Below are 14,539 nucleotides of genomic sequence, written 5' to 3'. Positions count from 1 at the left end.
TCTGCTCTTTATGCAATCAACTAATATTATATCGTCTGAGCTTTCCGGTGCTAGTGAAGTGTGCTAATATCTCGAACACCAATATCATTGCCTTTAGCTGTGTTTACCTCGAAAATACGAGTAACAATTAAATTTGATTAGTGATTTTAAAGATATATAATTTAGTTCAATACCAATTAATAATCAAGAAATATGAAGTAGAAACGAAAGATAGAAATAAATCAAACCAATGTTACTTAGCAGCAGTGACCTCGAGGTAGCTCGGGGTAGTAAGAACAATTAAGTAATAAAAATAAAGCAAGAACAATGGAGCTAAAGGACAATGCTAATGAACAGTACGAAAAAGGTAAAGCGTACATTCTTTTTTTAGTGATGATAAGATGTCTTACAAATGATTGGGGTCCCTTTATATAATAGATGAGCCCTAAATAAGGAATATTTCTATTTACAGTAAGGAATATTCTAGGTACAACTGTCTAACCGCCTAGTACGGAATAGTACAATCATATTTCGGGATTTAAGCCACGACTTTGGGGACGTGGCAGGAATCCAACTCGTTCTGGTACAAATCCACAACCGTACTATTTCAGGGTCGAACACACTAGACCTCGATATGCATCGCGCTTCGCCTTCGAACTCGGGCCTGGTCCTTCGAGCTCGAACTAGATAGCCCCGGACTCGGACTCAGACAGGCCCTCGAACCTTTAAGTCGGAGGCATACGATTTCGACCGTATACAGATAGTCCCCGTTTTTATTAGAGTAAGATGATAAGAAACGATTTGAACCCCAATTTTCTCGAACCTCTTATGATGACGTTGTTTCCATGATGCAAGCGTTTGAAGTGACCGAAACATCTCGTCGGTCCATTTTCCTAAAATATTAAAGGCACTCAAGTATTGGTCGGCCACTAGCACCGCTGAATCGTCATTGCCCATCTATAAATAAGGGGCAATTCCTCTGAGTAAAGAACTTTATTCTTTCTTTACATCTTTACCATCCTCATATCTTTCTCTAATTACCCGTTTCCACCTCCTCTTCAAGTGCCGGAAAATACCAAACTCTTGTAAGAAACACCACATCCCTGCGCAACCCATATTCTTTATCTTACAACCATGGCTAAAACTTCCAAAACGGTACCTAAAAAGGATAAGGCATTGTCTTCTTCTACCTCTCGGTCGGCCAAACCGGTGGTGCCACCAATACTTGAGGAAATCACCCTCGGTCCTTGTATTATTAAGAAGGACTTTAGTATTGAGAATCATTCCGACGTCTCAGGCCGATGCGAGCACGCATCTCGATATATTAGCTTGATAACGAAGAAGCTTATCAAGGATGTAAAGAAGGACTATGGCTGGGGAGATGAGGTCGAGGTTCAGATCCCAAGCCCCGATGAAAACATTACTACCTATGTGAAGGGGTTTTTAAGTGTTTACACTTACCCCTTCACACTGGGTCCCCTCAATTCGGTGGTGATCGGCTTCTGTAAAATATACGAAGTTACCCTCGGTCAGATTCACCCCTCTTTTTGGCGTATCGTGGTCATGCTGTGGTATTTTTCCGAGAAGGCCGAGGGGTTGGAATTCACCTTTAGCCACCTGATTCGATTGTATCGTCCCCAGTTATTTCGAGGGCTCATCAAGCTACATCGTCGAACAACGAAAGCCTTCTTTGCCAGTACTGATGAAACCAAAGATCGGGGTTGGATGAGCTGGTTTGTTAGAGTAAGAACTTTGGACGTCATCCCCGAGGATAAAATGCCGTTCTCGGAGTGGTGGAACTTTAACCGTAAGTGGTGTTCGTATTCCCAATATCTATTCATATTCTGTTTTCATATTTCATAACGCTTTTATCCTTCTTCTGGTAGCCAATGCTTGGGTGCCCCAAGCGGTGCCCGACCTCGAGGATTGGGTTTGAAAGTTAGCTGCCACCTCTTCCTATGATGTGCGCAAGTGGCGTGAATTATCAAAGGGCCAGTGAGAGGCCAAGAACCATAGTAAGTGCCTTTCCCAATTTTCAAATACTTATCATATGTTAGCGGTGTCAACTCATTCACGCTTACTTGTGCAGGTCTCGGAGATGCGTCCGAGATGAGGCCGGACCCGCCCGGGGAAGGGAACAAGTCTTCAATCCCGAAGTTTGAGAAGGACAATAAAAGAAAAAGGGTTTCGAAGCCTGAAGACCCTCAAGACAGGAAAACTCCTACTCGAAGGCTGCGAAGAAGATTTGCTTAAGCGGGTGCGGACTGGGCCCATGACTCCTTGGATAATGAAGAAAAGGATGGTGAAGAGTCGGCGTTGGTGCCTCGAACCAAGAAACCAATTGAGGCCGCCAAGCCCTCTGAACCGGAGTCCTCATCCTTCGGTGAGGGACCCCTAAAGAAGGATGCGGGCAAGGCCTCGTGTCCCCAAAGGTTGAGATTGTCCCTCCACCTTCAACAACTATGCCGGAGGGGGTAGATGCTGAGACCCCCGAAGCTAAAGAGAACGCCCCGAGTGAAGAGTTTGGGGTCGCGACAACAGGTCACTCCCTTTCTTTGCCAACTTATTCTGAAGGGGCAATCAAAGAAGCCAATGCTCTGCGTATGCCCGATCCAAGGAAAGTCATTGAGGATGACCCCTTTCAGGGTTGCTACGCTGGGATTGAGGATGCCAATGACCTTAATGATGCATCGACCATCTTCAACTAGGCTCAACATATCCTCTCCCAGGTAAGTACTTGCTTTCATTATTGTAATTTTTTTTCTTTCTTTCTTTTCTTTTGACTGATATGTCTCCATTCCACTTAGAGGACCTCATGAAGTTTAGAGCTGAGCTGAGCTAATGTGAGGCCGAGTTCAAGAAAGTTTTAGGCGAAGAGAAGGCCCTGAGGATCCTCTATAGTCAAAAGGAATATGAGCTTAAGGATCTCCGAACCGCATTGGTCAAAGCATAGAAAAGCGAGTCCGATCTAGATGAGCAGGTAATTGTGATTTTAATAGAGTAAGGTATTCTTGGACCTACTTCGGAGGCTAGCACTTTGATATCTCAACTTCAGCAAAAGCTAGAGATGATTGGGCAGCTCCGGGGCGAGGTGGATCTAGTTCGAGCTGATTGCCATCAGTTAAAGAGAAACATGGATCAACTTGCTGCCAATAAGGAAGCTGCTACAGCCCAACTGGCCTCGGCTGAAACTCAGCTCGAGGTATTAAAGCGAAGGGTTTGGCTCAGTCCAGGAAAATCGAGGAGTTAGAGACTGAGCTAGCAAGAGCTCGGGCCGAAGCTGTGTAGGCTAAGGCTGAAGCTGAGAAGATAGAGTATGCGGCTGATAAATCCATTGCCATATACTTAAGGGAAGCTGCAGCCATTCAAGCTGAGTTGAGGGAGGCCTCCGACCTGGGAAAACGGAGCAATGAATTGGCAAAGTGCCAAGCCCGGAGGGAGACTCTCGAAGAAATCCATACCCGAGTGTTCAACCTTGCCGAGGAGATAACCGAGGCAAAGGCGCGGGAAACCGATGCTAGGTTTCTTGTCTCCTCCGATGATGAAGATGTAGTGAGTAGCTCTAGGGATGAGGAAGGTGAAGAAGATGTTCCTGGGGGAGAGGAGACTCCCGAAGATAGAGCCGATGAAGAAGCCTCCGAGGGTGATGGCCCCCAGTATTCGAGGTTGATTAAAAAGAAGCTTGGGATACTGTTGAGTTCTCCTTAGGTAACATATAATTGTTGCCTCGTTAAAAACCTTGCCGGCAAAACCCATTTGGGACAAAATCCAATCTAAGGGAAAAAGAGTGCAATGCATGCTTTAAAACCTAAGACCTTCATGTAAAAATGATGCCTTCGAGATCCTATTCCTTCAGTCCAAAATCTGTATAAACTCAAATGGACAAAAAGGATAAAGTCGTACCTTAGCAGTAGTATCGTTTGAGCAATGATATGTTCCAATTGTTTGGCAGTTGTTGACCTTCCATTATGCTAAGTTTGTAAGATTCTTTACTGACAACTCCAAGGACTCGGTACGGTCCTTTCAACTCGGGCCTAATTTCCCTTCATTTGGGTCTCAAGTATTGAGGGTGACTTTTTGTAGGACTAAGTCCCTGATTCCAAAATGTCGAAGGTTGGTTCTTCTTTTGTGGTATTGTTGATACCCAATTTTTTCCTATATATTTTTATATGCAAAATACTTTCAAAATAGCATATGTATGCATATACGTATTTACAAATATTTTTATAATTTTTCCTTAATTTTAAAGGCTTTTAAAATCAATTCACTTTTAAAATTAATTCTATTGCCTTATTTTACCAAGAAAAATCCAATAAATGTCCAAAATTATCATTTTTGGTGATTCACTTGTTGAATTCTCATATTTATGCTAAACTACAGCTCAGATAATTTTTGCATGCTTTTACAAATTTATTTAGTATTTTTAAAGCTCAACTGCATGTAATTGCAATATTAGCCTCATTTATGATTTGATTGCATTTGTATTTGTAAAAATTAAGTCCAGCATGTTTTAATTGATAATTATATGTTATAAATTATTTTAGTACTTTCAATTTATTTACAGAATTTAATTTGTATTTTTTTATAAAATAAATTGGAAAAAATGGCTATTTAAAATCTAGCCATATTTTATTTCAATTGTAGCCCAAATTCTACCCCAATTAAACCCAATTGAACCCCAGCCCAATTCCTAAAATTATCCGATCCACAGCCCGTTTGAATGACCCGCCCGGTCCCCCTTTTAATTTCAACCTTACCTTTTTTAATTCACCAACACCCTCAACCCTAATCATTTCCACCTACCAGCCGCCTCTGAACCCTCCACTCTCTCAAACACTCTCGAACCTTCTCAAACCCTAGCCGCCTCATACCATCTCCGCCCTGAAAGCCACCGGAATCTATGGCTTCCAAGGCTATGAGAGTCCTACACCGGCCACCTATGACTCACACGTGTCTGATTTCTGAAAATTCAAGGCCTGACCTTGAAGGATTGTACCCAGACCTCTGTCGATTCGAGGTTCCACGACCATCTCCGGCCTTATTCCGGCGTACCATGGTTGTTCGAGCCTGATTTTGACCTCTCCGACTTAGATTAGTGACTCTTCAAAGCCTTTCTCACTACTGGGGTTCCTCTGAAACCCTAACCCTTCGAGGTTTTCTCTGATTCTTTTAGATCTGTTGTTTATCTATGCTTTCCCTAAGTTTCAAACGATTTCTCTGGATTTTCTTTCAAAATTACTTTCAGAACCATTTCTTTTCCGATCTAGGGTTTTCTGGAAAATGTTAAAGTGTTTCTCTGACTTTCTTTCTTTTTTCTTTTGTGTGCATCTGCCTCTACTATGTTCTTATTTTTTTTCTTCTACCACGTTCTTGTATGCTTCTTCTACTGTGTTTTCTACATCCTGTTCTTGTATGCATCTCCTACTGTATTTTCCTATACTATGTTCTCGTATGCTTTTCTGCTGTGTTCTGGTACTTTCTTCCACTATGTTCTGATATGTTTCTCCTACTATTTTTTTTCTACTGTGTTTTTAAGTGTTTTACTATTTTCCTTCTACTAAGTTCTGTTTAAGTTTCTTCTAAAAACTTCTCAGCATGTTTCTGCTACTGATCTTATCAGTGTTTTCCATTACGTTTCGTGTTAGCTTCTTCTACTCTATTTTCTTTGAATTCTTCCGCTATACTCTGCATGTTACTTTTCTATCATGTTTCTCACGAGTTTCAGTTGCTAAGAGGAACATGGTAGAGGTTTCAGTTCTTTCTGAGACCTCTGAACCTATTTTGAATCTCTTAAATGAGTTTCAAAACATTTGTTCCTCATATGATTCCAGCCTTGCTAAACTCCTCTGCATTGGATCTTCTACTGATTTTACAAGGACACCACAGTCTTTTTCATGCTTAACATGATCGTATGCTCCTTATATATGATGATTTCCCTCTAAAATGGTTTTCAAATTTGCAATTAGTTCAAACTTCCTTCTGAATATGGCTTGATTGATTTCTTTCCATTGTTTGCTGATTTTATCTGTGACTCGGCCTAAGTTAAAACCCTTCTTTATATTTTCTGACTCGGTTCATTCATGCAAAATCTCAGACCCTTTTGATTTACTGCTTGTTAATTGATTTGCTTACCTTATTTGCACAAACCGTGTATTTCAAAACCTTGTCCTTAAATAACCTTTTATATACTTGCCCTTAATTGCATGCTTTGCACAAAGTGTTTATTCAATTTCTTTCCTTAAATTGTTTTTACCCGTTTTGAATCTGAATCCCTTAATTAAAATGAGTCTTGTGTAATTTATTGACAATCAGTTCCTCAACTATTTTCTTACCTTATTTCTGCTTGATTTTACAATATAAAAGGCACGACCCTCTTCACAAACAATAAGACACATTCACAATCCTTCTGAACTCTTACTTACACATAATAGTATTCTCTCTTCTTGTCTGCACTGTGGCTTTTACAAGACTACTACATTTTCTCTATTTGTTTCTTTGAAACAAGTATGTTCTAATTTAAACTTCAGCATCATCACAATGTGTTCATTTACAGCTTTTATATCCATGTCTACTTTATTATTTCTGCTGTGAATCCTTGCTCCCTATCCCCATTACCCCTATGTGTTTGAGAGTTGTAACTTAAAGCATGGCAATGTGAGTTGTTGCCCGTGAATTAAGTTTGAACCAATGGGGTCTTAACCTCTAAGCAAACAGGCTGGAGGGTGTTCCAGCATCTCCCATTGCTGGGTGTGCCCATCAGTTTGCTTTTCTTTTGCTCTTGCAAATTCCCCCATTCCCCTACACCCTTATGAGTACTGATTTTAAGTTATTCCGTTTTTCCCTTTCCCCTTTCAGAATGATACTTTCACACTTGCACTCCCTCTTAGTTCCTAAGTTCTGCCCCCCTCTTGTGAGCCTTACTTTGGGACCTTGAGTTCCCTCTGAACTTGGACACTTGAGGGCTGGCCCTTCCACACTGCACTATGGCTTAATCTGATGATACATTTGGGTGTAAGCACTGCCCGGAGTTCTTATGAAACTCTTAGGGAACTCTGACACATCCAAATGGGAGAAAGGCTTTGAAATAAGATCTCTTGGAGTTGGTTTACTTCATACTTCAGACAGGAAGTCTGAATTAGGCTCTCCTTGGTTGTACTTTTTCTGATTGTAATTTTTTTCTTTACTTTATTCTTTCTGGGCTGTAATAACTTTGTAATAAGACTCTCGGGGATGGCTAGTGAAAGGGAGGGGTAACTATGTATGCAAAAAGGGGAGGATAACCTGCCTATATGAGTTTATGAATTCATGCATTCTCATATAAACACCATGTCTATAGGAATCTTGCATTCTCATATAGATACCATGTCTCTAAGAATTTCTGCATTCTCATGGAATCTTGCATTCCCATATAGATACCATGCCTATAGGTTATTTATGAATTTCTGCATATCATATAGATATCCTGCCTATAGGAATTTCTGAATTTTCTGCGTATCATATAGATATCCTACCTATAGGTTCTTTCTGAATCTTGCATATGCATTCCTCATTAGGCAAACATGTTTATAGGTCTTAAATAATCAACAACAATTAGATATCATGTTCATAGGCTTTAAACAAAATTCAGCATCTAGATGCCATGCCCATAGGATTTTTGCATTTTTTATTATGTTTATAAAAGTATCCAAAATCGACAACACATAGAAAGCATGCCTATAGGAGCTTTAATCGAATCTGAACCGCTTCACTCGCTTATAAGTCTAAAACCAGTAACAGTGACACATGCTCTTTTGCTAAAACTCGCCTTTCTTTAATAACCGACGATTTTTTCTTAAATCAGTATGTATTCATGTTTACTTCATTGTTTCTAGAATCAGTAGATATCATGCCTATAGGGTTTTCGTCTAACACTTAGGCAAGCCATAAGGTGAAAGTTTATAAACTAAATCAGATTTTATATGCTACAACCAGCAGGCAAGCTTGATTCGGGTTTCTTATCTGAACTATGTAATAAATCAGTCTGCCTCAACCTTTTAAGTTTTAATCAGACCCTAAACAGTACATGCAAGTCATGCTACATTATGTGCTTTCTTTGGTTTAAAAGAGGCCTGCTTGAGCCCTTTTATTTGTTTATATGCTTCCCCAAACTTGCTATATGTGTTTTGTTTTTCGCCTTAGTATTTTACCTTTTGAAACTACAAATAAGCCCAATACCTCCTCCCTTTAGGATTAGTAGTCCCAAGTGCCTCCAGGGCTGATAGGATTGGGGGGGGGGGTAATAGCATGCAATAAGTAAACGAGACCATTCCGTGCTTTAATACCTTAACGGGGTGGGAAAGGGTAGATATGGATATGATGACCACGCGATAACATCACGTGTAACCCCTCACTGAGGAGTGATTACCAGATGTTGTGTGGGGTGATCCATATTATTAATAAACCTAGGACCCCCCCCCCTTCCCTTTGTTTTCTTTGTTTCTTTTAAATCTTTTTAAACCATTTCTTTTAAGAAAATCAACTCTTTTTAGTTCCTTTTTCCTTGTTTATTTGTAACCATTACGTAAAAATCCCCTCTTATTTAAAGCCTTTATTTGTCTATGTATTATTTGCACTTAAGTCACAACAATAGTTTGGCCGGAAACCACACTAGTGGATCCTGAGGGGTGCCTAACACCTTCCCCTTGGGATAATTTCAAGCACTTATCCAATCTCTGGTTACTCAAAACAAACCCCTCCTAGTGTCCTAATGCACTTTGATCATTAGGTGGCGACTCTTCAATTCAAAACCCAATTCCCGAAAGGGAACGAGTTGTCTTCCAAATGTCATAAACCCGATTTCGCGAGAAAAAGGTGGCACGACGGCATGGCGACTCTGCTGGGGATATTCTTTTAGGCTTTTACCATTTTAAGCTATTATTGTGACTTTACATTTCTTATGTGCCTTTATTTGTTTAATACCTTTAAGAATTTAATTCCCTCTTCTACTGCAAAAACTGACTTGTTTCTTGTTTCTTTCCCTTATTTCTTTTACTGCTTTCCTTTACTGCACTCCTTTATTACTGTTTTAAATTATTGTAATTATTACTTTATGAACGTGCAAATACGTGACAACTTGTTGCATAAGCATGTTTTCAACATCATATTCCACTCATGCCAAACAAAATGCCATAGCAACGCTTATAATGAGTTGTTGCGCTCTTCCGATATTATCACCCCCTAAATTCGGAAAAGGCGTATTTGCGGTAAAACCACTCAAAATGGTGTAGTCAACGGTTCCGTGCCTTTCCCCCTTGAGTTGTCCGCTCAAGGGTACCAGTCTAAAACCCCATAGAAACCTTACTCTGTTTAACTATGCATGCATTATGGTCAAACCTAGCCGAGTCAGTTGTGTTGTCCGCATAATGACTCTTTAAGATAGCCTTGTCCAAAGTCCACTGCGTTTTCCCAAAACCCAAACGGACACTACCATGTTCTGTGCATTTATTTGGAGAACTAAATGTCTTATGCCAATTATTGGTATTTAATAGTTGAGTCTGGTAGGGGTAAGGGCCTAACCCTTTTGTCTCGCAGAAACATGAGGCACGAAGTCCCTAGATTCGGCATGGTCACTAACATCCACCCAAGGTTGCTAAGCTGGTGGGAGGATCTTCATTACAATGATTAGACTCTTGTCCGGAAATACCTAGGAAATCTACCTTCCTTCCTGGAGGTCCAACCCAACAACAAAATCATAGAAGCTGCTACTCTGTTCTGGGATTGTGATAGGTTTGTGTTTCGCTTTGGGGAGATTGAGATGACACCCCTACTAGAGGAAATAGGAGGATTGGCTGGTATACCGTGGGAGACTCCAGGTTTGTTAATGCCGGAAAATCGCAAGGGTAGAGGTTTTCTCAAAATAATGGGCGTAAAGAAGAATCCAGACTTGACATGTTTGAAGGAGTCCTACATTCCCTTTGATTATTTGTACGAGAGGTACGGTCATAGCAAATCCTACCATACCTATCCAGATGAGTTCGCCCTTACATCATTGGGGCATATTCACCGAAGGGTCTTTGTCTTCATGTTATGCTTCTTGGGGATGATAATGTTTCCAATAAAGAAAGCAAGGATCCACACCAGGCTAGCTATGGTAACCAAAACTCTAACATAGTGCCCATGATCCTCGCAGAGATATACCGAGCCTTGGAGAAGTGTCAATAAGGAGCCCAACATTTCAACGGTTGCAATTTGCTACTCCAGCTCTGGCTCATGGAGCACCTCCAAAGAGGTGAATACCGACAAGATATTCAGCGAAGGGATTGGGATGATCACATAGCCTTCCATCATCCAAGACGAATGAACTACATGCCCAACATGTTTGCTCAACCAGAAGATGCCAAAGGGTGGTTAGAAATGTTTGAAAATCTAACTAAGGATCAAGTACAATGGATGTTCGAATGGTTCCCTACTGAGGAATTCATCGCCCGATCCAGGGATGCACCGTTTCTTATACTGATAGGTTTGAGAGGAACCTACCCTTACATCCCTCTCCGAGTTATGAGACAGGCTGGTAGGAAGCGGGTTATACCAAGGGTCAACAAGATGAGTCACTTCCGGGCTGAATTTCAGGATGATGATAGCCCTTACAAGTGCCATGCTCAGCATATGTGGCACTGCAAAATCGTCATGGGAAGGGATACCATCGATCCAGACAGATACCATCCTGGTTGTAGTCCATACTATTCAGGCTGGCTGGAGGATAATCATATTGGTCTAGGTCAACCCGGGTTTGTTCGAGGTCACAGAATCATCGATGAAAGGGCTAAAGCACAGGTCAAATACAACCAACTGCGCAAGAGGATTCGGGAATGTGAAATCGAGCACCGTGAGATTCAAGAAGCCCACCAAAACTGAGTGAAGAGTGGAAAGACATGGTTGTCAGTGCCAACAAGCGACTGGGATACTTGGAACGAGGTTTAGTGGAGCTGGAAAGGAAGTTTCTTAAGAGGATCGAGGACTGCCGGAATGCTGAAGGAAATGAGGGTGGACACCTGGCCAGAGCCTACCTACTGCTGGGACTTCGCGAGCTAGTGAAGCTATTCGATGGAGCCAAAGATGCCGGGTCTGGAGAAGGCCTTTCTGGGACCAAATAGATAGGAATCTTTTCTTTTTGCTTTAAAAAATGTAATAAGGCCAATGGCCACTAATATTTTATTTCCTGTTATTTAGCGTCGTTTTGGGATTCGTCTACTTTTATCAATAAAATGAGGCATTTAGCATTCTAAGTTCTCCAAATCAATTTGTCGCTAGGCTTACCTCGGGCACAACGAGGCTCCCAAATTAGGACATGATTTACATTAGTGCACTATGTGTTTAAATATCGCAACATATTTTCCTTATAATCCTCACTAACTTGTTACCTTTTGTTTTATTTTTCATTTTTATTCCCCTCCCCAAAGGTTAGTTTGTGCACTCTGGCAACATCATCTTATTCAACGAGATCCAGGGGCCCTCCACCCACTCCTCCTCTTAGTCCTGTCAAAAACAAGAACAAAGGAAAGATGGAAGATTTGAATAACACCAGAAAGAAAAACTCAACTGAACGGGTAGAGGTCACTCATGGTACTCAGGTCTCCAAACAAAGTGCGTCCCAACTCGAGCAAATGTTGTTGAAATTTCAAGAGGAACTTGACCAAGTTCAGAACATGGCAAATCTGTCATTTCCCTCACTACCCCAGATATCAACCCCACACCTCCACAAAATATCCCAAAACCACAAAACTATCCCACTCTTCACCACTACTGCAATACTTGCCACACATCCAACAATACTCCATTGCTCATCCCTGAACTTTGAATTCCACAAATGACCATTTCCACGCCCACCATAACACCCCCATATATGTGGAGACCATGCCACACTCCACCCAACCCATCTCAAGCACACCTGAGTCTGATGATAAAGACTCACTCATCAGGAACCTGACTACAGAACTCAAGAAATTGACTAGTCGAATTCAGGGTTTCGAAGGAAGTAAGGGGATTGAAGGGTTGAACTATGAAGATCTTTGCATACAACCCGATATCGAACTACCCGAGGGATACAAACCTCCTAAGTTCGAGATGTTTGACGGTACAGGGGATCCGAGAGTCCACTTGAGAACATACTGTGACAAGCTGGTCGGAGTAGGGAAGGACGAAAGGATTCCCATGAAGCTTTTCATGAGGAGTCTGAGAGGAGATGCTCTGTCTTGGTACATCCCAAAGGTCCACTATTGGGGAAATTAGTTTGTGCTTGCAAATGGGGCCTACTTGGTTCGATGTCGATTTCCAAGTAATAGATGTGCCGACATCTTACAACTTGCTGTTAGGACGGCCGTGGATTCATGCCGCTGCGGCTGTAGCGTCAACACTACATCAGGTAGTGAAGTTTGAGTGGAATCACCAAGAGGTGATCATCCACGACGACGGTAGCAATCCCATATACAGTCGCCAAACCATCCCAGCGATCGGAGAAAGAAGAAAGATAGGCGGGGAAACCTATCACCACATCGAACGAGTCAACACCGTTGACAAAGACAAATGGCGGGACAACAAAATTGAAAGCATATTGAACTGGAGTGGATATGAACCTGGCAAGGGACTTGGCAAGAACCTCCAAGGAATCGCCAAGCCTATCAAACTAAAGAAATATGGCACCACTTTCAGTCTGGGATACGAGATACTTGGGAGGAATTCAACAACTGGTCGCCACCATGACGCGGTCCATACTACCCGCTGGAGCAGCCAATACTACATTTGGAGCAGACTTTCCAGCCAGCCGATATTATCTATGGGTCGAAAGAAGAGGAAGCACTAACAGCAGTGAGGAACTTGTTCCCAGAAGACGATGATATGGATTGTTGTGTTATCTTCGAGGAGGAGGGGGAGGAAGGCCCTTCCATACAGGTAGTGAGAAGAGGAGCATGCCTCAATAACTGGACCATCAGAACCACCAAAGCCCGGAAAGCTTCGGGGTAGCAAGGCTGAACAAAGCATCATGCATTATCTTTTATTTTCACTAGTCGACTTTCCTTTCGCATTTTAAATTTCGCAATAAGATCTCCAATGTTCAAAACATTTATGAAATTTATCAAAGCATTTTGGTTTCCTTATAATCTTACTCTTATTATTTTCTCTCATTACTTTATTTATACAACATTACTATTACTTATCTTGATGAACCAATGACTGTGACATGCAACGAGACTACACAACAAACGGACATAGATTCAGAGGAAGACGATATACCGGAGGAGATTGTTAAAGAGGTTGATAATTTTGAGAACAGACCTAAGTCCAACCTGGACGAGACCGAGATTGTTAACCTGGGAGATGCAGAAAATGTCAAAGAAAATCGGATCAGCGTCCACTTATCACCGTCAGAAAAGGAAGAGTACACAGAATTTCTAAGAGAATACGAGAACATATTCTCCTGGTTATATGATGACATGACTGGTCTGAGCACATCTATGTTTTAGTTGGACAAAAAGGCATTAGATGTTCGAATCCTCTAATCTTGTGCTTTTGATTTTCTGGTGGGTTGTGGGCTCTTGAAGCTCAAAAAATTGCATAAATATGATAGGGTCTTTAACTTTTGATCCCCACTTGTCTTATGTGCAGAAATTTTAAGTTTAAAAGTTAAAAATATTGCGCATAAAACAAGTTAGGGGTAGTACTTGTTAAACTTAAAGTTATGTCCATGGATAAGCAAGAATAAAAATTCAAGTCTATCTACTTTGAGGGTTATTTTTATACTTGAACCGAAATAGTAGGTGGCATGACGGGCCAGTATTTTCTTGATAGGAAGTACACTTTGGTCCAGTATTTTCTTGATAGGAAGTACACTTTATTTGGTTACTTTGCCAACCAAAGGTTATCAAGAACCAGAGGTTGTTCAAAGGAGTTATCTGATGGAGAATCCTTTGGCTTTTGGAAGTTGAGAGAGCTAGTTATACACTGATTCTCTCGGGAAAAAAGTTTACCCACTTAGACGAACATGACATGAGTCTCATGCATACTTTTTTCACGTTTCTATGGTTAAGTAATGTCTATTCTCGCTTTAATTTATAATTTTACTATATCAAAATAATATGAGTGGTGTAAATATGAGTGCGAGTAAAAACAAATTCTAGGTCGGTGTAGGCCACTTGGTCTTGCTACTCTGCTAGTTCCTTGTATTTGACTGGACATATTCAGGCGCGGATGTAGTGTACTAGTGAGTAGTGACGGATCCAATTAAATTCACAACTTTCAATACAAAGTAAAATTTATGTGTATAAGTTCATTAAAATTGCAAAAATAGTGTATATGAACCCATAAATTAAAAATATAATGAGTTTAGTGTTAAAAATCTTAAAAGTTGAACCCATGGTATTAAAATTCTGAATCCGCCTCTGAACATATTAGAGGAGAGGTAGGTGGCAAATTCTGGCATGAGGTTAATGTGATGGTCTTTGCCTCTTTGGTGCCACAAATTACAAAGGAATATTAGATGGTTTTAAAATCAAGAAGTAACGGGAACTGAATTTTTTTGGCCAGT

Source organism: Nicotiana sylvestris, chromosome 4 (assembly GCF_000393655.2).
Source record: "Nicotiana sylvestris chromosome 4, ASM39365v2, whole genome shotgun sequence".
In the NCBI taxonomy this organism is placed as follows: domain Eukaryota; kingdom Viridiplantae; phylum Streptophyta; class Magnoliopsida; order Solanales; family Solanaceae; genus Nicotiana; species Nicotiana sylvestris.
The sequence above is the reverse complement of the archived record's forward strand: the minus strand, read 5'-3'. Positions refer to the sequence as shown.